General features: G+C 41.3%; 1 protein-coding gene across 3 annotated transcripts in view; it reads right to left on the bottom strand.

Annotated features, from left to right (window-relative positions):
* The window catches only part of AVPR2 (arginine vasopressin receptor 2), a 93,060-nt gene extending 68,095 nt beyond the window's left edge, over positions 1-24,965 (bottom strand). For all 3 annotated transcript variants that reach the window (XR_011364768.1, XR_011364769.1, XM_069985821.1), the window contains exon 1: positions 24,751-24,965. The gene's annotated coding sequence lies outside the window, so the exon portion shown is untranslated. The remainder of the gene's footprint in view (positions 1-24,750) is intronic.
* Positions 24,966-25,333: the final 368 nt, after the last annotated feature.

Genomic DNA, 25,333 nt, shown 5'->3' with positions numbered 1-25,333 from the left:
AGGTTGGTGTTGTGGCACATCTCAGTGGCATGGGGGCACTGTACAGGGAAAAAACAATAAAGGGGGATAGCATTACATTTATGGAGTCCTAGGGAGTCACTTTAATGTCCCTCTTCTTCAGACAATGTTCTAGACCCCTAAGGGTGGTATTACACGGGCCGAGGGGGGCCCAATAATACCTGTAAACGAGCGCTGATCTGCTAGATCGGCCCTCGTTTACTGGGCCTATTACACAGCCCAATAATCGTTTAACAAGGGCTGCAAGGACATCGATAACGATGTCCTTGCAGCCCTTGCTTAAACTATATACTTTACCTGTCCACGCTCCAGGGCTGCTCCTGCGGTCCGCTTCTCCCCGGGTCCTGCGTGCTCTAGCTAAAGAGTGGCCTGTCAGCTGACAGGCCACCCAGCCAATCACAGGCCGGGACCGCTGCGGCCTGTGATTGGCTGAGCAGCCTGTCAGCCGACAGGCCGCTCTAAAGCTACAGTGCGCGGCACCCAGGGTGAAGCGGACTGCAGGAGCAACCCTGAAGTGTGGATAGGTAGTGTCTATCGTCAGTCGCCGGCCGTGCACCGATATTACACGTAGTGGTGCGCTTTCGGTGCTTAAAAACTATAGGTTCTAACCTATATCAACGATCAGCCGATGATCTTTGTCATCGGCTGATCGTTGCATTTATTACACGGAGCGATAATCGGCCGAATCGGGCCGATTTGGCTTATTATCATTCCATGTAATAGTACCCTAAGACTCCGCCAATCCATGAGATCTTGGGTGATGGAATTTCAGGCTTCCTAAGCGCGTCCTCCAGCTGTCCTTTTTATTTCTTCATAGTAAATTGACGTTCTGTCATGTATCCTCCTGGTAGTATCCACAGTGAGGTCAACCATGCCATTGTACATTATTGTGCCTATCTTGCAAGATCTCATTGCGCAATGAAATAGCAGATACTGTTCCATGAAGAGCTTATTTGTCTTTAGGCTACTGAGCTGGAAATCAGTACAATGATTTTACGTCATCATTGAGATAATGTAAGGGGGAGGCACAGCCAAGACAATGTATGTATGTGTCTTCCAATCCTTCTTCTGGAATAGCCTGACCATTAAAGCACTAAATGATTGGAAGCAACTGCAGTTGACAATTGCAGTAGCCTATCCAAATAGGAGATTGATGGAGGTGTCGAAAGTTGGACACCTGCCAATCTAATTTTGTGGACCTTGGACCTTCCAAACAGCAGACTGGGTAACAGAAGCAGACTATCTAATAGTGATGACCTATCTTGAAGATCAGCCATCAATTTAAAAAGGCCAGAAATCTGTTAATCTGCCCTTGCCATATCAGTAGCATCATATTTTGGTTGGTAGTTCACAAGTTTGGCATGTATTGTCTCCTAAGGTGAAATTGTCTGTTTCCAAGATAAACCCCTCTAAATATTTCTTCCGTCATCAACCCACAACTCCTTTAAGGATCGATATTCAATAAATTTGGGCACCATTGGTTTTCTTACCAATGCCATAAACTTTACAAGAGCCATAATTTATTTCAAGTGTCCAGAAGGTGCAACATGGTCACGGTTCTGAACATGGAACTTCCTACACATTACCAATTTGTTTTCTCTGTTATATCAAGCCATGATCTGTACATTTTCCAAATGGTCCTAACCGACATATGACCTTTACAAAATGATGGAATGAGGAATACATACAGTTAAAACAAATGTAAAGCTGACAAAACCTGCGGGACATATGTGGATTCCCTGTACAGTGCTTGCATCCACCAGTGCAATAATCATCAGTTCTTTTCCATTCATTCCCCATCCAAAACTTACTAACCGGTACACAGCATTTCTATGGACACCAAAAATTTACTTCCGATTATGTTAATAACAAAACCATCCTTTGTGTTGTAGTTATGTTGCAAACAGTTGCTCCGTCTATTTTTTTTCCCTTCTTAGATTCTTCAGCCTGAGAAAAACATTTGGTGGGAATTGCTGTAATAAACCATAAATCACAAATCCGTTCTGCTTGTCAGGTTTAACCTAAGCCGTAAGCTAGGCAAGATTTGCATTATCTAAAAAGTTTAACCTCCACAATTCAAGATGTCAAGACTGGAATCAATTGGAGGGACAGATGTGAAAGATTTCAGAAGTTGAGATTCCAGATTTTCAGAGAGGAATATGATGTTTTCATGAGCACCATTCTGATCTTGAGCAGATTTGGTTCCCTGCAGCAGTGTATACAGCTCCTGTGCAGCCTGCGGCACATAGCGGCCGTGGCTGCAGGAGCAACTTTATACCAGAGAAAATTAAGTTCAATCCTCCGACGCACAGCAGGGAGAAGGGTGGCAGGTAGTCATCTAGGTGGCTCCTTGCCCGTGTCTAGTCACTGTTCTCTCCCTGTCAATGTGCTTGGCAGGGATGAGTGACAGGCAGAGAGGCCTGTTATTTGCGCCTCTCCCTGTCAATCATTCCACCGAGCGGTGACTAGACATGGGTGGGGAGACACAAATCTATAATAAAACCGTGCCAGTAACCGCACTGTGTGAATAGTGTTCACAAACCGCCAGTCACCAGTCTCAGCAAACTTCCAGTATTAGGCTATGTGCACACTATGTATTACACCGGCTGTTCTGTGACCCGGCCACGTCACGGAGCGGGCGGTCTCTGAAAAGATCATCTGGATGATCTTTCGGGCTGCAGAGTTCTGATGCGGGGGCAGAACTCCCCACAGCACACTATGGAGCCAGAGCCGCTCGCTCCACAGTGTGCACTGACATGGTTTTCTACGGCCGCTATTCAATGAAAAGCAGCCGCAGAAAAATGACTTGTCAGTTGTTTGCGGTGCCGCTAGGGATCCCGGCCGGAGTGTATACTATGTGTATACGCTCTTGCCAGGATCCCATAGGCAGCAATGGCACGTAATTTTATATAAATCATGGCTGTTGTATACCGGCCGTGGTTTTACGAAAATATACTGTGTGTGAACATAGCCTAATAATAAATCCAGTCAGACACATGTTTCACTCCTTAATAACTTGTTGTTGCAAAAGACTGCAAAAAGTACAAAAAATCTATTCACAGATGATATACAAAATGCATCACCACAGTGCTCAGGATGGGCCGGGACCGGTCTTCATGCTGCAGCTGCAGCGCTCCTCGGCAGGCTAACTCCATAGGAGACTCTCACTCTCCAGGGAACAGGATGGTGATCTGATCAGTGTGTTTTCAAAAAAAGCTGAACACACAAAAATGGGCTGGTCATGTTCACCAGAGAGAGGGCTCTTGGTGACCAGCTCTTTGCTCAGGCCACCAGAGGGTGGTGCACCCCCCCCCCTCCCCTAACATGCCCTAAAGCCACCTTGCCTGTCCTTCTCCATGCCCATCTCAAAGCACCCCCCCCCAGTGAAGTGACCATATTTGTGGGCAATGACAGCTGCTGAATTTTAAAATTGACAGTTTTTGCAGAAGTAAACGCCTTCTGTCTACTGCCTAGCTTGAATTTTTATGACATAGCTTTTTTTCTCCATAGACTTCTATACAGGGAAAAATAAAGAAAAATTATTTTGGATGCAATATTTGAGATTGTAACTTTTTAATCCCTGTGTTCTTAGACTCGGATTAGCCATAGTAAACAAGCTGAAGTGTGTGTGACTATTGTTGTGTGATCTGCACCTACTGTACCAATAGAGTACAGTTTAAGGCTATGTTCACACTACGTATGAGACCGGCCGTTCCGTGACCCGGCCGGTCTCTGGCCGGATGAGCGCGCCCGCATCAGAGCTTACCATAGCACACAGAAAAGCGAGCGGCAACAACGGCCGTAGTTTTACGTAGTGTGAACATAGCCTAAAGCCTTAAAGAGCAATTCTCAATGGAATTACACTTTGAAGCACAACAGATGCTCCCTAAGATGTCAGAGCAGGGCAATGTTCTCAGATGCTAGAAAGGTCAATAAACTGTTTAATTAAGTAATATAATTTAATTATATAAGCAAAATAAAATGTCAACATGTAGTGTAGACTATCAACAGTCTACAGATAATGGATTATACATGATTTACCATGTCCACAGGATGACAGAGGCCTCGAAAAATTGTGTTCTAGCTCAAGCATCAAGTAAAATCTGCCACAGGGGTCTTCTCTTATATAAGCTATTCATAATTCTTGCTCTAATGCTCTAGTGTTAGAGCATTATATATGCTGACCTCGGGAAGGCAATGGTAGTGCCAAAAATGGGAACACAGTGCCAGAATATTAAAGGGGATACAGTGCCAAAATGTCTTGTTCGCTTGTGTTTTTTATGACTAAAAGAATCTAGCAATAGCTTTGTTGATGATCCGTGGAATTAGCACAATTGATGTCAGATGGGTTGAGTTTATGTCTAGAAAGTGGATATGACTAGAGATGAGTGCAACAAAAACACAACACAACACAAGCGCTCAAGTCCATCCAAACCTGGAGGTCTCGGACGAGACTTCCGGAATCAGATGGACTCAAGCATGCTCGAGTTGAGCTAATCTCTAGATATGACCATTAGCTGATGTGGCATGGGGTTTTAGCCATAATGATTCATATTTCTCCAGTAAAATAGTTTTCTAATGATCCTCGTTTTCCCAAGAAAACCTCTGGCTTTCCATCATCAAATTGGCGTTTCTACCCATCGGTTTCTTGTTTCATCACATTTACTAACATTGTGCGCCACTACAATCTCTAAAAACTGTCTCTTTGTATTTTACTACCGAAAAGTGGGCGTGTTTTGAGCGTGCCCTTTATAACCCGCCATAACTGACATAGTTATTAAACAAATTGTCTGTGACGGGTTTTCCACTTCTAGGGGCACTTCTAGTGTGGCGGAAAGGTCACTTTTAGTTTTGTCATGTGCAAAATCCGACAGATTTACGAAGGGCAATAGGACACATTATTAAATCTGTCAGTTTGGGAAACTAAAACCCATGAGGGGTAGGGTTGTTACAAACCAGGCAATTTCGGTAAATAAGTCATATTGTGTTTTTATTGCGCTTTCCAAATCGCAATAAAAAGTGTGCATTTTTACTGAGGTTTGCGTAATTACAGTAAAATAGTAACAATTAACCCCATTTTGGGAAAAACATAATAAAGACGTAGAAAAAAAAAAAGCTGCTAAAATGTAATGTGTCAACACAGCGTCAGGGGAAGTGTATATCTATTGTAAATCCTGATCCCATAGCAGCAGCAGTATACATGGCTGGGTAAGGAGGGGAGGAGTCTGGGAGCAGCCAGAAGGGATTTGAAAGGTGATGATGTCATCCTGTATTTCACAAGTCAGCTGACCCAGGATAGACCCCTTCCGCTGACACATTAAACACTGTAATTTTCCGTAGGTCAGGCTGGTGATCCCATGATCCAGTTACAGTAATGAAATATGTAAGTATTACTACACACATATCAGAAGTAATTCTCAGCCATGTTTTACATTATGCCCTCTGATCTCATGTGCTTAGCATTGGAATGAGCAATGTCAAGAGTTGGATATACGGAAAGCTTCTGAGACAGACACTGATGTTGGAGAAGGGATTTATTGGAGGAAAGATTTACTTGCGATGTTACAGAGCTAGGAACTTAATTTAAGCAAATAAGTTTTTAAGCCGCATTTAAGTATTCACAAGCCTCTCCGAAGCTCCTGTACATGCATAGTAATGAGACGCTGTATGCGATTAACTATTAGGAATGTAGATGTAGCAGTGTGAAGGGAATGGTCTACAGTCTTCCCTGGTCAGGGGCCATGTGGCAGAGGTTAACTGATCAGATAGTATAGGAAATCAATAGTATGCAATTCACGCTTCCTCTATATTGGGTATTACTGATTGCTAGTATATCAAGTGTTATGAATAACTGATAGAATGCCTAAATGTCAAATAAGGGAACTCGTCTCAAACACCCTACTCAAGACTCTGATAGAGAGGATTTAAATAGGCAGAAGCAAAACCATACTGTGTAGAAGTCAGGACCCTATTCCTGGGCACAGCAGGTGATGAAAAACACAACCGCTACTATAACCGGCTCAATGGGAAAGCAACTGTGAGAACTCTCCATGTCTACAGAGGATGGAACCATCATTACTCTTTTTTTTTTTTTTTTTTTTTTTGTTAACTAAAATACCTTAAACAGCTGTGGTAGACATGTCATCTATGAATGGCCAAACAGAGCTGCTTTTGCCTCCGCAATGACCTGGTCATAAATGTTGATCTTTCTATGCTCCAAGGCAAAAATATAACAAAAATGCATTCCATTTCATAGCTTTTCATTTTTCTAGAAATGATCCAGAAGAAATCTGAGACATCAAAACCCCATTGTCTCTTGGCTATAGCAAATGTGAATTTCATTATGGTGTATACTGGTTGGTCTTTATTATTTGAAGGTAGTGATGAGCAAGCACTAAAAGGCTTGAGTACTCCACATTCGTCAAGCATTTTTTTAGTGCTCAACCCGAGTTATGAACCCCATTGAAGTCAATGGGAGACTAAAGCATTTAACCAGGTGCCCCCTGCTTTGCAGAGCGGACAGTGCCTGGTTCACTTAGGCTGTCAGTTGTTGAAGGTCATTATAGGGGTTGTCCAGCGAAAGTCTTTTTCTTTCAAATCAACTGGTGTCAGAAAGTTATATAGATTTGTAATTTAGTTCTATTTTAAAATCTCCAGTCTTCCTATATTTATCGGCTGCTGTATGTCCTGCAGGAAATGTTTTTTTTTTTTTCAGTCTGACACTGCTCTCTGCTGACATCTTTGGCCGAGACTGGAACTGTCCAGAGCAGCAGCAAATCCCCATAGAAAACCTCTTCTGCTCTGGGCAGTTCCTGTCTCGGACAGAGGTGGCAGCAGAGAGCACTGTGTCAGACTGGAAAGGAAAACAACATTCTCTGCAGCACATACAGCAGCTGTTGAGTATGGGAAGACTTTCGATTTTTAAATAGAAGTAAATTATGACTCTATATAACTTTCTTACACCAGATGACCTAAAATAAAACTGGATAACCCATCTTTACCCGAGCACCACAAGCATCGAGCACCCCGATGCTCAATCAAGCACTATGCTCCACTGAGCATGCTCATTCAACACTACTGTAAGACCACTTGAAGATCTCCATTCTACAAAACCTACTGACTAGTAGGGACTATATAAAGAATAGGGAAGGCGATTGCCTGAACAACAAACCATTGACCACACTAGGGTCTGCATAGTCTGCCATTAGATCACTAGCTAAAGGACATACAACTACTAGATTACCTTGGAACGATTATTTTCTGACTGGGTCAATAAAGTCATGGCTTTTTTTCTAGCTGAATTACCAAGGATAGACAATTGCCAGGACTATGCATATGATTATTATACAAGAGACAATAATGGGTTCTACTGGAAAAATATACCAGCCCATAACAATAATAATGCCATATCACTGTCAGCCCTATACACTATCAATTGGAGGACCCACACAGTAGATTAAAATGGGCCCCCATTATTGTGTGTGTGTGTGTGTGTGGGGGGGGGTTCATACTCAAGAAAGAAGGTCCTTGTTTCATCCTTTGATTGAGTAGACTAGGAGAGGAGAACTGCAGGGGTTCTGACTATTCAGTAATACATGGGATGGGACCAACCAATGCTTGGCTCCTTTTCTCCAAGGATCCCATGATAAATGCACATGACAACTTCAGATCTATAGGCTATGTTCACACAACCTATAAACAACGGCTGTTATTTGGCACTCAAAACAACGGCCTTTGTATGCAGTAAAAATTGCATTAAAATCAATTTGCATTGAAATTGCAAAGAAATCAATGCCGGAAAAAATTGACATGCTTATTATTTCAATGGCCGTATCAAACAACGGATGTTGTTCAATACGTTGTGTGAACAACCGTCGTTGTTTGCATTGACTTTAATGCAACCCATTTCACTATTAAAACTATTCACTATTGTTTTAATTGAAAACATTGGCCGCTCTTTTTATAAAAAGTGTGTTGTGGGAACAAAACCATAGACAGCATTCGCCACTAAATGAGGAGGGACTTAACACAGACTATACCACTGGATCACCAGGACCTTAATACTTATTTATCACAATTTTGTTGAGAGTATCCATGGACCTGACAATGTAATATTTGAATAGAATGGCATACCAACATGATCCTGATTCGATTGAAACGAATCAATGGGTTACTCTAGGACTACACAACTCATCTATTGGCAATCTGCCCAATACTGTCGCAATGATATGAGCGAGTTTGGCTAATGTTCAGCCTCAGCACACTATATCTGGGTTGAAAATCATCCAGAAAAGTTGAAATAATGTCAACAGTCCAGATGATCTGGATATAGTTAACCCAGTGTCAACTATATCAGGATCCTGACACTGACCTTGACATATACTGTATATGTAGAATATATCTTCCCTATGTGTTAGGTGCATCCAAACCCTAAATAATTTCATGTCAGAGTGATCTGTCTCCTACAATCTGCTCACATAATGTGTTTACATTGTATTATGAGATGAACACTTCTGAAATTAATTATATTATAATGTAAGTAGGTGTCATGGCCGTCCTTGGCTTGTTCCCGAACTGCATTTGTGTTATTGAGAAACCTCGTCATTGCGTTCTTTATATCAGAAGGTTCTGTGTTTTTGTCCAATAATATAATGAATGGTAGAAATAAAACAAGGCATCACACTTTTACAGCCATTTGTATTCATACGTGAAGCACACTGCAGGTGCGATTTATCAGAATATACAGAATCAGACTTTATAATGGGAAAATGGGGCCGCAGGTTTTTCCTTATTACAGTGCTACCACAATAAACCATCTTAAGATGTAATGATACTGGTATAAACACCAAGCCCATAAAAACAAGCTACCCCCTACATTGAGGTAGCTCTGGAACAGAGCTAAGCACCACCCCTAAGGTGTCCATACCTATTTTTTATTTTATCTTTTTTGTAATTTTTTTTCACATTATTAGGGGCAGCTATCTTGCTTAGCTGCTTTTAACTGCATTTAGAAATGTGCTGTAGAGCATGTTACATGGACATGGACACAATAGACTGGAACTAACCCTATTCACCTCTCTGGAAAAATTTTTAAGGCATGCTCTGTGACCTGTGTAGTGAAGAGCTGAGATTGAGCCTAAATTATAATCTATTGTGAATCCATTGTCATTTTATCTCTCTACTGGTGACACCTGTCAATGTAATCCACAGAACAGGAATTGTCAGCTTATACAGTATTGCGTTTAGTGGCTAGTGAAAACCTGAAGATTTCTGGATTTTTTAAATAATATAGATGGTAAAATGGAAAATGTCAAAAGACACCAAAAATATTTAAAAATATGTTTTGCATAAAAATTAGATTTAAACAATAGGTCATTTTTTAGCCCTAAAGTCCATCTGCACCACTGTCCCTACCTACTTGGAGTATAAGCCCTTAGTAGGGGCCCCAACTGGGCAATGGTGGCTTCCCCATCTACAGTAAGTGTGTAAGGATTAGCTAAAGGATAAGGAGTGTAGTCAGGCAGACCATGAGAGAAGCAGACTGGCAAGACAATGACAAAATCAGAAGCAAAAAAAGACAGGCAAGCTAGGTTCAAAGCCAGGGGGCAACGTCAAAGACAAGGATAGTGACAGTACCAAGGTCAGAGGTCAGGTGCAGGGTCAATACCAGGATATAATTACAGAGGCAGGGTCAAAACATAAGGCAGGGTCCAGAGGCAGGAAGATCAGGGTACTGGCTCAGAGAAAGAGGAGGATACAGGAGATTGAGGCCAGCAGCCTCCTGTATGTTGCAGCCTAGAAGTGTGTGCCCAGCCTCAATGGCTCAGTGTCACCACTTTGTAAGAGGCTGTCCATCTATGTACAGCACGGCTGATAGAGATGAACGAATCGCTCACCTAAACGAAGCAAATTGCTGTATTTCATCAGATCTCCGTTTATCAAATCGGCTGGCCGTCATCGCTGCTCTGCTCCCTGCCACTCCTCCCAGGATGTTGGAAAAATCTGGATCCAATCCTGGGAAACTTCTCCCAGTTTACCAGGATTGGATCCAGTTTTTCCTGGCACCAGGGTGGAGTGGCAGGGAGTGGAGCAGCCCTGATAGGCAGCTGACTCAAACGAAGCACTTAGCATTGTTTAGATGAGCAATTCCCTCATCTCTACGTGATAAACGCAGCAACTTAGATATGCCACCAGTGCTGGAAGAAAGAGGTCAAGCCCATCACAAGATCAGAGAGGGAAATACATGAAACTGATGTCTCCTTGTGTGCTGGTTCATGTTACTGCTCCATAATCTTTCTGGAAGGGAAGGTCTTGCAATTGCTCTAATTGTTTTCTCACAATTTAATCTGTGGTTGGTCCAGTGGCGACACCATCTAGAGTCTCATAGGTGTCAAATTCAGGCCCTCCAGCTGTTACAAAACTACAATTCCCTTCATGCTAGGACAGCCAAAGCTTTAGCATGATGGGAATTGTAGTTTTTTAACAGCTGGAGGGCCTGAGTTTGACCCATGGTCTAGATAATGGTTAAGGTTGAGGTGGAAGCCCCCTCTCACGAGCATCATTGAAGCCGCAGTTGAGACCTCTGTATATGTCTTGCTACTGAGCACCAGTAAAACTAGTTAGTCATTGCTCCTGCCCACATTCTGAGAGGGTGTGGGCAGAAATCTGTTCTAAAGAATTTTAGAAGTATTCTGGGAGTATTCGACAACTCTTAATTCTAAGATCTGGAGCCATATCAATTTGCATCAACCATATTTGCATATTTCTGGACTAACACAACAGTGTAGAAAATACAGATGTAAAGGCTTGCATTTGCTCATAAAGTCATTTGGTGGAAATAAATAAGTTGTAGTAATGCAAAGACTCAGAGTTTTCTAACAGTCTGGGTAGTCATAGAATTTAGTGGTGGATCATACATTTGGTGCTGACCACACATTTTCAATAGCTTTTGGCATAATAGTCTAGGCACCTCTGGTGGGAACTTCCAAAGAACAAAACTGGATTGGATAGTTGAAGGCCAGCATGCATGATTCTTCTCTCCCCTGACATCTGCCATTGAGGGAATGATGCTGATAAAGAATTCATGGTTGGATGATCCCACTGGGATAGTTGGGTCTGGCTGAATTTTCTCTAATGTTTATGGTCAGCCTTAGACAATGCATGGCTTAATCTATTCCCTACTGTATTGCTTTGCTCAAATCCACTCATCTGGATCATAGATGTAGAGGTAGATATGTAGTAACAACTACATCCACGCTTTAGTCCTTAATGGGGGCCATATACCTTACCATATAAGAACACACTAGTATTATCAACAGCATACGGTAGGGTAAGGGGATGTCACGGATTCTAAATTGGAACCCAGGAACTACAAATTATGCCTCTGGCTCTATAAATCATTTTGCATAATATGGCGGAGGAAATTGATTTTTTACAGATCAGACGACAGAATGTGGAACATTGTGCAAAGTTTAGGTAACGTCTCTGATTAAGATAATGACATATAATGGGATTTTACAAGTTGCTGCAGGCGATGGTCATTTTACTCCAATGTTTTTCAGTGACTCTCAGCCAGTATAAATTCCATATAAAATCCAATGCTTTGCATAAAACTAGATCTTAAAACTAGTGTAGAAACAAGATATTCATGGTTATTTGTAGATAACTGTTTATGTATAATCTGTTTACTATGCTTGTTGAGCAGCTCAGCCTGTTTGGCTACATATGAACATAAAACTGGTTTCTCATGAAAAACTTGATGTGTAGCCAAAAAATGTAAAAAAAAATTTTTATATTGAAAATTGAGTAAACTGCGTTATTGGTTTGTAACATTCTTTGAAGTGCAGTTAAAGAGGGTGCGGTACTTGGTAAAGTGCATGAACCCCTAGAGATATCAAAGATCAATTGGTGACTTGGAAGTTAAGATGGCCATACACTGCCCTATACAACCAAAAATTTGTTCGGCCGCCAGTTATCTCTCCTGACCCCCTACCCTCCTCCCCATACAGAAGGATATTGGGCATGACTGAGCATTTCTTTGTTTTCTATGGAAAGGGTAGCCAGAGAGCTCTGGCTGCGGCTTATCTCTCCCCCCCAAAAAAGTTTGGGCAGCAAGCCTCCAATAGATCTTCCATAGTCTTCATGGATTCTTTAAAAATGGAAGTTAAAAACCTTATGGATATCTCTACCACAGGGCTCCATCTTCTACAGTGAGGACAGAGAAGGGGAGGCACAGTACTTAGATGAGCACTTTTTTCACATCGTTTTGGAGAACGGTTAGTGTCTGAGTGCCCAGACCCCCTTCGATGAGTACTTTTGACTCTATGACTTCAGAAATAGAGATACAACAGCATTCATAGTGGTAAAGCTTCAACAGTTCACTTGATCACTAAGAGCATATACAGTATGCAATGTTTTGACCACAAAGCTATGGATGCTGTTGTATCTCCATTTCTCTATTTCAGTCTACTAAGTGCCAAATTTTGGGATTCTTGACCCTATGGCATGCATCCTAACATCCTGATGGATATTGATCCTAACCTCGTGCTGTTGGAAAATTCCTTGTGATGTTGTCTCTATAAGTTTTTTTTTTTTTTTAAATGACAGTCACACTTTTAAGGAGGCTTAAAAGGGTTGTCCCATCAGCCAAGAAATCAACAAACTAATAAGAGTTTAGGTGACGGGAATACCCCTTTAAGACCCCAGTTCACCCTAAATACACTGCACTTTCCCCCCTGAATGGCATGACTGAACCAGAATTAGGCTATGTGTTAGAGGACATACATGTGTTTTACAAAATTGGGAGACCAGGCTTTCTAAGCCTTCGCTGTAAAGTATCACATAACATGTTCTCACCACATATGAAGGATGAAAAAGTTTGTTAATGTATGCAAATGTTCATTAGTAATAAAATTGATAAATTACTACAACACAACGTTCTCCTATTTTAATTATTTTGACCATCAATTAATTCTAAATTAACCTTTGAATTGCTTGAGTGAACCATTCCAGGAAGGGTCCAAGTGTTCACATAACTACAGTAATACCAGCTAATCTTCCATCAAAAATAAACATATTATCGCATGAGTAAACTGTGAGTAATAGCAGAGGCCGGAGGTCAGGGATTATTATTCCTTTCATAAATCATTGGTATGTATCATTGTAATGTAGATAATATGTTTATGTATATAATCTGGAAAGCGTAGCCTGTGTTAACGCTACAACAAGTTATATGTAGAAAGGAGCGTGACTAGCGCATGCTCAGGTCTGTCCTTATCTGATAGGCGGTGGCGGCGGCCCTAGAGAGTACTGTAATACATGGATACAGCCTATGGCATATCAAGTTTGCAAGCAGTTCTGAAATAGACACTCTTGCCTTGTAATGCACTTAACACATTTATGAAAGTCCTGCCCAGGGCGTACGCCAGGGAAAAGGCACAGATTCGCCCCTTCTCTCTAATGTATGCCTGCCATATGCCCCGATCGCCCAAGGGGTGCAGCAAGGCGAAGAGGATGCGTAGCCTCCTCCCGCACCTCATTTATCATGATTTACACCTGCTTGATGATCCACATCTACATCTGCTGGAAGCAGGTGTAGATTTGGTATTACGGTTGCAGGTGTGGGCGCCTGACCGGCCGGAGGCGTGTCATTTAGTGAATTTGGTAGGGAAAAAGGGGACAGGGCCTAATTTAGGACCGGTGTATGAATACGCGGGTCTTCAAACCCCCCCCCCCCCTAAAATCTTTGCCTGTCCGTGTCCCATTGTGTAAAATAAGGTGTATTTACCTTTAGTCTTATGAATTCCAAATGACAAAGTTACTTTTAATTTTCTACAGGTAGGTTCTTTTAATCTTAATGCCATGTGTAATTTCCTAAAAGAATCCATAGGCTTACAAACAGAAGTTATCTCTATATTTATAGATATAATAAAGCCTTACAGACAGCTGATAGGGTTGGGAGGATGATCATTCAGTACTTGCATTAGTACCATTGATAAAGGACTATTCTCCACATTGAGCACTGAATAATACGCTAGGACTACTTCAATAATGGATCATCACAATAGGCGTATTACATGACCTTTGTGCCTCTCAGTTTCCGTTTGTCCAGCATTACATATGCACAATGCTATCATTATTCAGTCTTGTTTGGCCACAATGATAGTATTGGCAAATGGGATTAGTCAGCTCAATACGACACCTAATGATTGAGTCTGAAATGAAAGGTTAAGCCCACCAGGGAGACGCAATAAATCATCCACATTGTACATCAACCAGACATAGTGTATCTCAGGTATCCCTATATTCAAAGTGGCTTCCTCTTCTGGATTTATGGAAAAAAGTTCTAGTCGTCTTTATACTTTTTTTTTTTACTTTGGTTTCTCACCTTGTTGTGAATGAATAGGATCCCTTTAAGGCTGCGTAAGAGACTGGATAGCTGAAAGTTGAGCCAGCAATTGCAGTAGCTACAGTAGCATCCCTGAATTTCAGAACAACATGCAGTCATTCAGCTTACATGATCATGGCTCTGCTATTTCAATCCTGTCTTTGCTTATTTACTGTACTTGATCCTTCTGCCCATAGAGATCAGGCATATAATATATCAGATTGAGACGACTGAAAGTGACACCAGTTCAGGTAGGCAGAGACATAGCTATGGAGAATAGAGGTGTAGCAGTCACACCTGAGCTCTGCCTCTTTTTCCCCATTACAACAGAATTTAAAATAATGGGGTACAGTTTGTATTGGGGCCCTGGAGCATTAGGTTATAACTCTGCTGATAGAAAGATAATAAGGAACTGAATTTTACTACAACTATTTCTAAATTGGTTTCAAAAGAATATTTCATTGAGTTTACATAAATGACGACATGCCAAAAGGTCAGCCAGAAAGGACAACACAGAGGGGACATTGGGAAATACTTTATCTTTATTATCCCAGTTATTTTTGACCGTATTTCTGTCTTTTCAAATCACATTCCATGTTCCTTTCTTACAATAAAGCATTGGTAGTACAAGAGGGACAGACTGCATTACAATAAGAGTTCCTTTTGGTTAACATTTAAAGTAAATGTATCATTAGGTACATAACTTTTTTTAAAAAAATTACCTAGTCAGCACCGGCACGGGGGATCCCGTGTTTTTAAAACACCGCCTGGTTTCCACACTCTGCGTTGTTCTCGTTTTATACACTGGCCTGGCTCTATGCACTGGGGACAGGCCCGGCGCCCTATTGTGACATTATCCCCTCCCCTCTGTGACGTGTCTCCATTGAGTCTAATAAAGGCGTGTCCCAGAGGGGCGGGGATATGTCACAATAGGGCGCCGGGCCTTTCCACAGTGCATAAAGCCAGGCCAGTGCACGAAAAGAGAACGACGCAGAGTACGGCAACCAGGTGACGTTTGAAAAAGTACCGCACAACTGGGTAATGTAGGGGAAAAAAAGTGATGTACCTGATGGTACATTCGCTTAAAAGGTACCTGTACTTTCAAAAGATTTTTTTTTAAATGCATGGTTTTGTTAGATTAACCCTTTAAAGTGGTGACACCTTGATTTTCAAGATGAGAAGAAAGCGTTTATTTACTTTTCAGGCACAGCACTGACTGTCTGGAGACAGACAGGGTTACAGATGGCAGGTACACAGCCCAGGGATCCTCGCTCCTGCACATAGCTCTAGCTAAGCCATGCCCCCACTTCCTGTATTCTATCTTGGTCTCTCTGCTGCCAGAGATGGAATCCCTATAACAACAGGAAGTGGACAGCAGTTTACAGGGAAGTGAAGCACCTAGTGACCAAGACTTTTTTCTGGGTAAAGAGTCATTTATGGTCAAATGTAGTACCTGACAAATATGTTAGGAATCACACATGCTGTCACATGGTTATTTGAAATATGAGGTCTGTTATCTTGAGGCTCTAGGCCTGTCCCAGTTTTACTAAACTATAAGGAAATTGTGAGCAATTATATAATAAAATATTATTATTCCACCTGTTGCCTTATAACAGCCCTGCCAATATCATCAATCACTTAATATGGGCTGTCATAAATGGCGTCTGTTCTACTAACCAACAGCAGAGCATTTGTTTGATCCTAGCCCTGCAGGCTTACTATACAGAAATAGCTCTGCTAAGCAGAGTCCTAGCTAAGCTTTCCTTCACCTGGGGCAAAGCTTCAGTATCAAAATACATTGGCCAAGGCTACGGGTGACTTGCTGATGCACCCAAGACACTTAGTACAAGCACCTACCAACCCGCACCAAGCTGGGTGGTGGAAGAAAATATAAGACAATTCCCTAATTTAATAGATAAAGAGAATCTCCAAAGAAAGATATCTAAATATGCCAAATAGCAGGATTGGGTGGACAGACCACAGTTCCTAGAACAATATTGCCCAGAGCTCATGGTCATGAACACTCACTTTAAGTCAATGGAAGATAAGATCATTCATAAGGTACCTTCAGTTATACAGTAACCAGATGCTCCCGTTTTCAGAATGGTGGGGGCTTTAGTAGTCTGACAATATTTAGCAATAAATTGGTGGGAAAACTCTTTTGAACAGCTTGAAGGATCCCATACACTCAGCCTATTGACATGACTGCAATAACCCGCCAACATTAAAGGGGTTCTTTTGTTTCTGTAAACAAGTCTCAGATGACTGAACACATATCTGGGCACTAAGTTTAAGGAAGAGGGTGTTCATGTTTTTACCCTCACTGGCATAGAAGCTATTATGTATGTGTATGTATCACATCCATATAGAATGCGATGTGGATGACCATTTACTTATCTGGGGCAAAGATTTGGATTGGTTTCCCAGACTATGACCAAGGCAGAATGACTTGTTAGCATCACCCTGGCACCAAACAAACCTCCCAAACCCTTAGGCCGTTGCTACTCCCTAACTTTAAGCATAATGTTGCCCTCAGCTCTAGACAACGGAGGGAATCCCTATGTAATAACTCATCTTATTCTATTCTGACAGACAGCCACTTATAATACTAAAAGGGACTGTCACATCGATACAAAGTCAAGACATATACTACTGTATACAGTTTTTGAGCCAAATCCAGAAGTGGATTTAAATGGCATGGAAAATATAAAGGAAGGAATTGTTCTTATCTTTCCTGTTGGATCCACTTCTGGTTTTGGCACAAAAACTGCAGTGGTGGGTTTCCAAAAAAACAGCTTTTTGTGAAACCAGCATTAGGGTCCTATTACACAGGCCAACTATGAGCCAATTATTTTAGTAAGCAAGCACAGTTTTCTGGACCTATTTAACGGCCTGATAATTGGGCAGTAAGGGCTGCATGGACATGGTTAGAGATGTCCATGCAGCCCTTGCTCAAACAGCTGAAACATCTCCCCCCTCCTGGTCTTCCCTCCTGTGCTCCGCAGCTTCCTGGTCCTGGCGGTAGCATCGTCTGAGCGGAGCTGACGTTGCGGAGCACAGGGGGGAAAACGTGGAGTGGGAAGAGGTAAGATATCAGATGTTTGGGTAATCGTCAGCCATTGGCCGCGCATCGCTATTACAGGTAGTGATGGGCGGTCAGTGCCCAACGATTTTAGGTCCACGCCTAAACCAACGATCAACCGATGATCGTTGTCTCTATTACATGGATCGATAATCAGCCGAATCGGCCCGATTTGGCCCATTATCCTTCCGTGTAATAGGGCTCTAAAGAAGGCCTCCCCCTAGAAGACCAATTTCATTCCATCTCAAAGAATCTTCACTACATTTTTACTGATGCTAAATACTTGCTTCAATCCACAACCTCCTCATCCAAAGCTGCCAGTTTATGAGCCATGTGCAGGCCAGACAGCCCTCAGCAGGGGCTCTGATAAAACTCCAGCTCTAGAGCTAATACATTGTAGGCTTGATTTATACAAAAAGAAGACGTACAAAAATCATTTCAACAGATGAACACATGAAAATACCCTTATTTGTCCAGAAAAAAAAAACTGCATGAGATACTGGAGTATGAATAAGCCAAATGATGCTGAACTGGAAGTAATATTAACAACAACAACAACACTATGTTTATAATGGATGTATTATAGTTGTTTATACATGTAAATAGCATAATAATAACACTCAAGCATATTCAATAAAACAGACTAGGGATGGTCCGAACCCAGTTCGTACGGAGTTCGTACGAACCCGAACCATCCGCAATGATTTCCGCTGTCTGCCCGCTCCGTGCAGTGGGCGGATCCAGCGGGAGGAACGCCTGGAAAACTGGGATACAGCCATAGCCATAGGCAACTTTATCCCAGTTTTCCAGGCGGTCCTCCCGCTGTATCCGCCCGCTGCACGGAGCGGGCAGACAGCGGTAATCCGATGCCGAGCGTTCGGGTTCAGCCAAACCTCGGCGGGTTCGGACCATCCCTAATACAGACATATTTTTTAGAAACCGATGTATGGTTAAAGCAACATACTATAGAGAAGGATACATGCATGCTCAGGAAAACTGAGTGTACATATGTATGGATGTATGTATGGGGGATTAGGAATTGTCCCTTCATGTGCCTCTGATTTCACACATGGAATCCGCATGCTCTAAGGCAGTCTTCCCCAACCTGACGCTTTTCAGCTGTTGTTGAACTACAACTTCTTCATGTACTGACAGCTATCAAGGCATGATGGGAGTTGTATTTTTCCAACATCTGTCTCCCCTGTTCCCCATACACATGCAAACTCAGTCTAACCGAGCATGCATGTATTCTTAAGAGGGAGTGTAAGCCAGACATGTATTCTGAAGGGAGGAGTGTAAGCCTTGCCAGGCACACCTGGCGTTCACTTTTTTCCCTGAACACAGTAGCATGGGGCATGTTAAAATTCAACATGTCTGATGTGTTTCTCCCCTGACATCTGCCCCTGGGGTAGAGTCGGGAGGCCCCCATACATTAGAGGGTTGACCCACTTTAATCTGATAACTATGGATGGTTTTGGACTTTGTATTATGGCCTTTTATGTTATAGCACATAGACATAGTATGTACACCATTGACATAGGCTACAATATAAGACTGGAACATTTCTCTTTTCGTCTCTAAAAATTTTTCTGAAAGGTTTCAAACTACATCATAATATTTGTAAAGCTAAAATGCAACAAAATACATAGGAAGATTATATGACAGAGTCATACAGTTAAAAAGGCAGATATGTCCCCTCCTGGGATCAGCATGGAGTATCTGCATATACAAGCTGGAACAGCATGGGACGGAAAACTCTCTCCGGCAGAGCAGATCTGTCAGAGGAAGATGGAATATTAGTGCATGTTATGTGGTAAACACATCCGCCTTCATAGGGTTGTCGTCTACATTTCTGAGACCCCTGAGCAGATTCTCTATTGACTATAACAGAATAGCAGATAGTTTATCACTGTATAACTATTTACCATCCTGTAATCTGAGAAACTATGGTTGGAGCCTTAAAACAACTTTACGGGAAAAAAAACTTGAAGGGTGTTACCAGCATTTAGAAGGGATTTGCACTTTCCCTTAACTTCCAAAAATAGGTTCAGTTTATATAAATGTATTAAAATATGTATTTATTTTTACATAGTAATCTTTTGCAATGTTATATTATATATAGTGTATTATAGGTTCTGTTCACACTGTCTTGGATAAGGTTTGTACAACAGCTATGCTGGATCTGTTTTGGTGCATGCTAATCGCCCCTCTCTTTTTAGGAATAATCCAGCCTTATAAACCTGATGGCCTATATATTAATATCAGATTGGCGTGGGGTCTGACTCTATTTCATTGAAGCCGTCACCTTACATAAGGTTTACCATAGTAGCGGCAATGAGTCGGTATACCATAGTAGCGGTGGTGCAAGTGCTTGATGGAAGCAATGCCCCATTCATGTTAAAAGGTGCAATGCTTCAGTAACTTACATTGTTACTATTAAAACTGAAATGATTGCAAGTACAGTAAAACAAGTAAAAGCTGCGGCCCCTTCAAAGAGCTGATCGGCAGGGGGGGCAATCTAGTATTGAAGGTCTATTCTGGATAACTCCTTTAATGGGGTCCCTCTGGGTTTGATATTTTCTTAATCAGATATCTTTTATTGAAGTTTTTTTTATCCGTATTAAGTAATCGATTTTTTGTTTTATCTCAGTAAGATAGAGTGCAGTGGGGTTTAGCCAATAGAAAGAAATTTATTTCCTAGCTTGGTATACAATTTTTTTTCCAAGATTACTCAAGGGTATATCATTTACATATCCTAGTATAATAAGTTATGAGGTTGTCCAGCCATTTAGAGTTATCCCCTGTACACAGGATAGAACATAAGTATATGATCACAGGGGGTCCACGGGGTCCGAAGTCTCTCATCAGAACAGAATGCGATCATGACTTCTGCTTGATTCATTGTCTATGGGAGCTGCTGAGAATAGTCAAATATTCCAATTCCAAAAAAGATGAAAGTGCAGGTTTATAATACATTCTGTGTGGTACTTTTTTCATTATTATTCATAATTTAATATGCAGTTTTAGTATCCTTGAATTATCCTTTACTCCTCTGGAGATGAATTAATATTGTATTAATGGTTTTGTATTTATGCATAACTTGTTTTTTTGTACATACACAGTCATTTCTGCACATTATGGCTATGATTACACAATGTCATTTTTCCGCTGTATTTTTGGACGGCCGTCATTTTAAGGCGAAAATATGGTCATGTTCTTACCCCAAAGTGACAGCCGTCCAAAAATATGGCTGGAAAAAGATACTGGGGGAGATTTATTAAATTGGTGTTAAAGAGGTAGTGCGGCGCTAAGAAATTATTCACAAAATAACACACATTACAAAGTTATACAACTTTGTAATGTATGTTATGTATATGAATGGCCCCCTTCCCTGTGTTCCCCGCCCCGGAAGTGTGGTGCATTATACATATATTATACATACCTGATACGTGTCGACCCCCGTCCGCCGTCTTCTAACAGTGATGTAATCTTCGGGAGGCCGGCCGACCCGCTCCTGCTGTCCCTCATGCCGGCCCCCCCTCTGCCACGTCATAACTATGCTCAGCCGCGATTGGCTGAGCAGCTATGGCTGAGCAGTTATGACACGGCATCACTGTCAGAAGACGGCGGACGGAAGTCGACACGTATCAGGTATGTATAATGCACTACACTTCCGGGTCCACGGACGGGGGGCGGGGAACATGGGGAAGGGGGCCATTCACATACATAACATACATTACAGAGTTGTATAACTTTGTAATGTTTGTTATTTTGTGAATAATTTCTTAGCGCCGCACTATTTTAAGTAAAATTGTCTTACTTGCCCCTATCAGATTCCACCTTTTCATTCCTAAAAGATTCTTAAGAAAAATGAAAGGTGGAATCTGGTTGGTTCTAGGGGCAACTAAGACAATTCTACTTTACACCAGATTGATAAATCTCCCCCATTGTGTGGACCAAGCCTATATGTGGATTGTATTCATGTTTGGGCTATGTTCACACTATGTGGTTTTGTCGGTGTCTTTTGTTAATAAAATCATGATCATTATTTCCATTTGTAATTATCAAAAGACGGACACAAAACAACGTTGTGTGAACATAGCCTTATACTATGTATAGCACTTTTAGGCTATGTTCACACGGTCAGTATTTTAGTCAATATGTTTAGCCAAAACCAACAATGAGTCGAAAACACAGGAATGACGCAGATCTTTCCATTATAGTTTTCCTCTGTTGGTTCCACTCCTGCTTTTGGTCTAAAATACTGACCAACTGGTGAACATGGCCCCATCATTACTCACCGGGGCATAAGATCTTGGGACAGTAACTACTCTACGCCTATTTTACCTGACGTAAATGTTCAGGCCATGTTCTCACAGCATTTGTTTTAGGATTGGCATCATTTTGAGGCTGAAATGCGGTCATATTTTAGAAATTATTGGAATACTGGCGTATTTTAGCCTCAAAATGACGACCGCCCAAAAATGCGTCGGATATCAAATGTTGAATGAACATAACCTTAAAGTAAGACCTGTAATATTAACTCCAGGTAGGTATAAATCCTGTGTATTAGGCTGGGTTCACACTACGTTTTTGCAATCCGTTTTTGCAAAAAACGGATGAAAACACTGATGGAGAAATGTATGCATTTGTGTGCATCCGTTTTGATCTGTTTTTCCATTGACTTCCATTATAAAAAAAAACGGATCAAAAATGAGGTCCACTATGTTTTTGTGTGCATTAAAAAAAACAGATGCAGACAAATGCATATATTTTTCCATCCAATTTTTGCAAAAATGAATTACAAAAACGTAGTGTGAACCTAGCCTTAGATGAAGCCTTAGTTTAATGATCCGTTCATATGCTCCATGTCTCACCAGAGATGGGTCCTACATCTGTTTTTAGGTGTTTTTAGGTTCTTCAAAGTTCTCCAGAAAGTTATTTTGTGTTAGGTAGACATATACAACAGATATAAGACCTCTAGTGGAGTCTACCCTGGACACTTCATCGCATACTATATTAGTCTCAAGTGTCAAGAAGCATTCCTCAGTTTTCACTTGGACGGCGTGCCTTGTAAATACTGACAGAAGAAGCAATGATCTAGACAGAAGTCTTCATACGTGAGGAAGAAAGCTTTAAATTCTTTATTATTATATAAATTACTCTAGGAGAACTGACCAAATTTGTCTTTTTTTCTATAAATGTCTTAGCATGTTGGTGCCTTATGTATTATTTTATGGTGCGTTCACACCTACAGGATCTGCAGCTGATTTTCTGCAGCAGATTTCAGTTAAATAACTGAACACAGCATCAGATTTGATGCTGTGTTCAGTTATTTAACTGAAATCTGCTGCAGAAAATCAGCTGCAGATCCTGTAGGTGTGAACGCACCCTCAATGTGAGTATCGCTGCCCCTGATATATGGAAAACCTGTCTCTGGGATAGATAATAAAGTGCTAAATAAAACAGCCAGGCATTATTGGAAACACATTTTGGGCGACCCATCCTTCCAAACTAGCTGTCGGAAAAGGGCTCTGTTCACACATAGTATTTCCGTCAATTTTTTGGTCTGTCTTTACGCAAAAGCTGTGTAACTCTTTTCATTTGAATTTTGCCTGGTCAGTTCTACTCCTGATTTTGGTTGAAAAAAGACTGACCAAAAGACTGACGGAAATAGTGCGTGTGAACATAACCAAGTACTGTAGAGTAGATTGAACAATTAAGACATAAGTTTTACTGCTCAGCCAAGGACTGATGGAGGGAGCTTGGACATTGCTGCTTTGCAGTTTTTTCTGGGTGAGATTTACCTTAGTAAAATCTCGCAGTCACATAAGGAACATAAGGAGGATACACAAATAACACCTCTATTCCCTCCCTAGTATTCGCTTTTAGTTGATTTCCCCCATTGAATGCTAGGGATAGAGTCATTTCCAAAGTCCTGGATAACGGTTACACCTGACACTACGGACCTCCTTGTGACTTTCCAGAATAACTTTACATCTTTGGCGTAAAGCGCCTCCTTGTCCTTCTGATTGCTATATATATGATTCCTACAACATTTAGGGATGCTCTTATTAAAGCTCCAAGTTTGATATCCAGGGCAAATAAGAGTAGGCAGAGGGGCAGCCCTGTCTCAATTCTCCTTTCAGCAAGACAGTATCAAAGGGTTTAGCCATTTGTTGGCACCAGCGGGTTCTGATGTTTTGGACGTACAAGACATTTGACATGTTACAGACAGTTCTAGCCTTGCTATCTGTAATCCTAATAGAAACTTTGAGTGTGAACAGAGTCTTGTACAGTATCATGAAAAGTGATGCTTTTTGTATATAAATAATAATAAATAAAATTTATATATATATATATTTATATATATATATATATATATATATATATATATATATATATATATATATAAATATATATACAGTGGTACCTCGGTTCTCGAACTTAATTGGTTCCGGAAGGCAGTTTGAGAACCAAGCAGTTTGAAAACCGAGCAGTGTCTTCCCATAGGAAATAATGTAAATGTGATTAATTGGTTCCAGCAGCCACCAATAATTACCTACAATACTCATTTATTACACTGATAAGTGCTCAGTATAATCACTACAGTACAGTACAGAGCAGCACTATACTGTACAGGACATTAAACATAAGAAATGTTCATCAGAACCAGCAATTATAGTACAGTAGTCACCAACTCCTCACCCATCCTTTACTGTATAGCGTCCCCCCCTATCCAAGCACTGTAATGTATGGGAGATGGTGGTGCACTGCCTGTACTACTACTGCACTGTATATGCACTCCAGCAGTCTAATACAGCACTGTACTGTATGTGAAGCCTCCCCACTGCTTAACTCGCCAGGTACAACCCACCATCCACGCTCGCAAAAATGTTCGAAAACCGAGCAACGTTCGAATTCCAAACACTACTTCTGGGTAAATTTTCATTTGAATACCAAGCAGTTTGAGTTCCAAAGCGTTCGAAAACCGAATTATTACTGTATATATATATATATATATATATATATTAATAGAAATCAAAATAATGTTTTCAATAATAATTAAATAAATAATAATAATAACAATAATAATCATACAACTGAGAATCTCTGAACTCAGGCACAAAAATATAAATTATTTTGCCCCTCCCCCCCTCTCTAGGATACCACAGAAGCTTTTTAACATCTCTTTAATTTATTCCACAGCTGGCACATGAGGATTCCCTGTGCTGATTCTCAGGAGACTGTAAGGTGCCCTTACCTTGGGATGGGTACTGGTAGGGTAACTCTTCTATCCTGGCATCTGTCAGATACTATATTAGTCCAAGAAGAGGACAACACCTGTCCTGAGACCTTGAAATCCTAAAGAGGAACTCTGCAGATGCCTATATCCACAGCTGCAGGGAAATTGGTAAAGAGAAGGCTGGAGTGTGCGAGCTGCAGGCAGCAGGACTGGTGTACTTGTGTGCCTGACAGGAGCTGGAGCTGTTACTTGTGCACTGGGAACTGCAGGGAGGAGGAGGAGGAGGAGGAGGGCAGGGTGGATCACACACAGGGGCTGGCACATGCATCACTAAATCTTAGCACTTGCTTTCCCCAAGCTTATACTGATTTTTGGCAACAAAAATGTCAAAATTTTTATTTTAATCAAACAGACTATTGGCCCCTTCTTTCCAGATTAACCCTTTGTTTTACAGGTGGATAATGCACAGGAGCCAAGTAGCATTGACAGTGGACTTCTGAGGTCTGACTACTATCCTATGAGCATGACTAGTGACTAGTAATTGTTGTTTACCAGATAGGATAACTAAATGGATTCCAGTTAATAAGAACTGATAGTAAGC

The sequence above is a fragment of the Dendropsophus ebraccatus genome, chromosome 10 (assembly GCF_027789765.1).
Source record: "Dendropsophus ebraccatus isolate aDenEbr1 chromosome 10, aDenEbr1.pat, whole genome shotgun sequence".
Classification (NCBI taxonomy): domain Eukaryota; kingdom Metazoa; phylum Chordata; class Amphibia; order Anura; family Hylidae; genus Dendropsophus; species Dendropsophus ebraccatus.
Note: the sequence above shows the minus strand (reverse complement) of the source record. Positions and strands in the feature narration are given on the sequence as shown.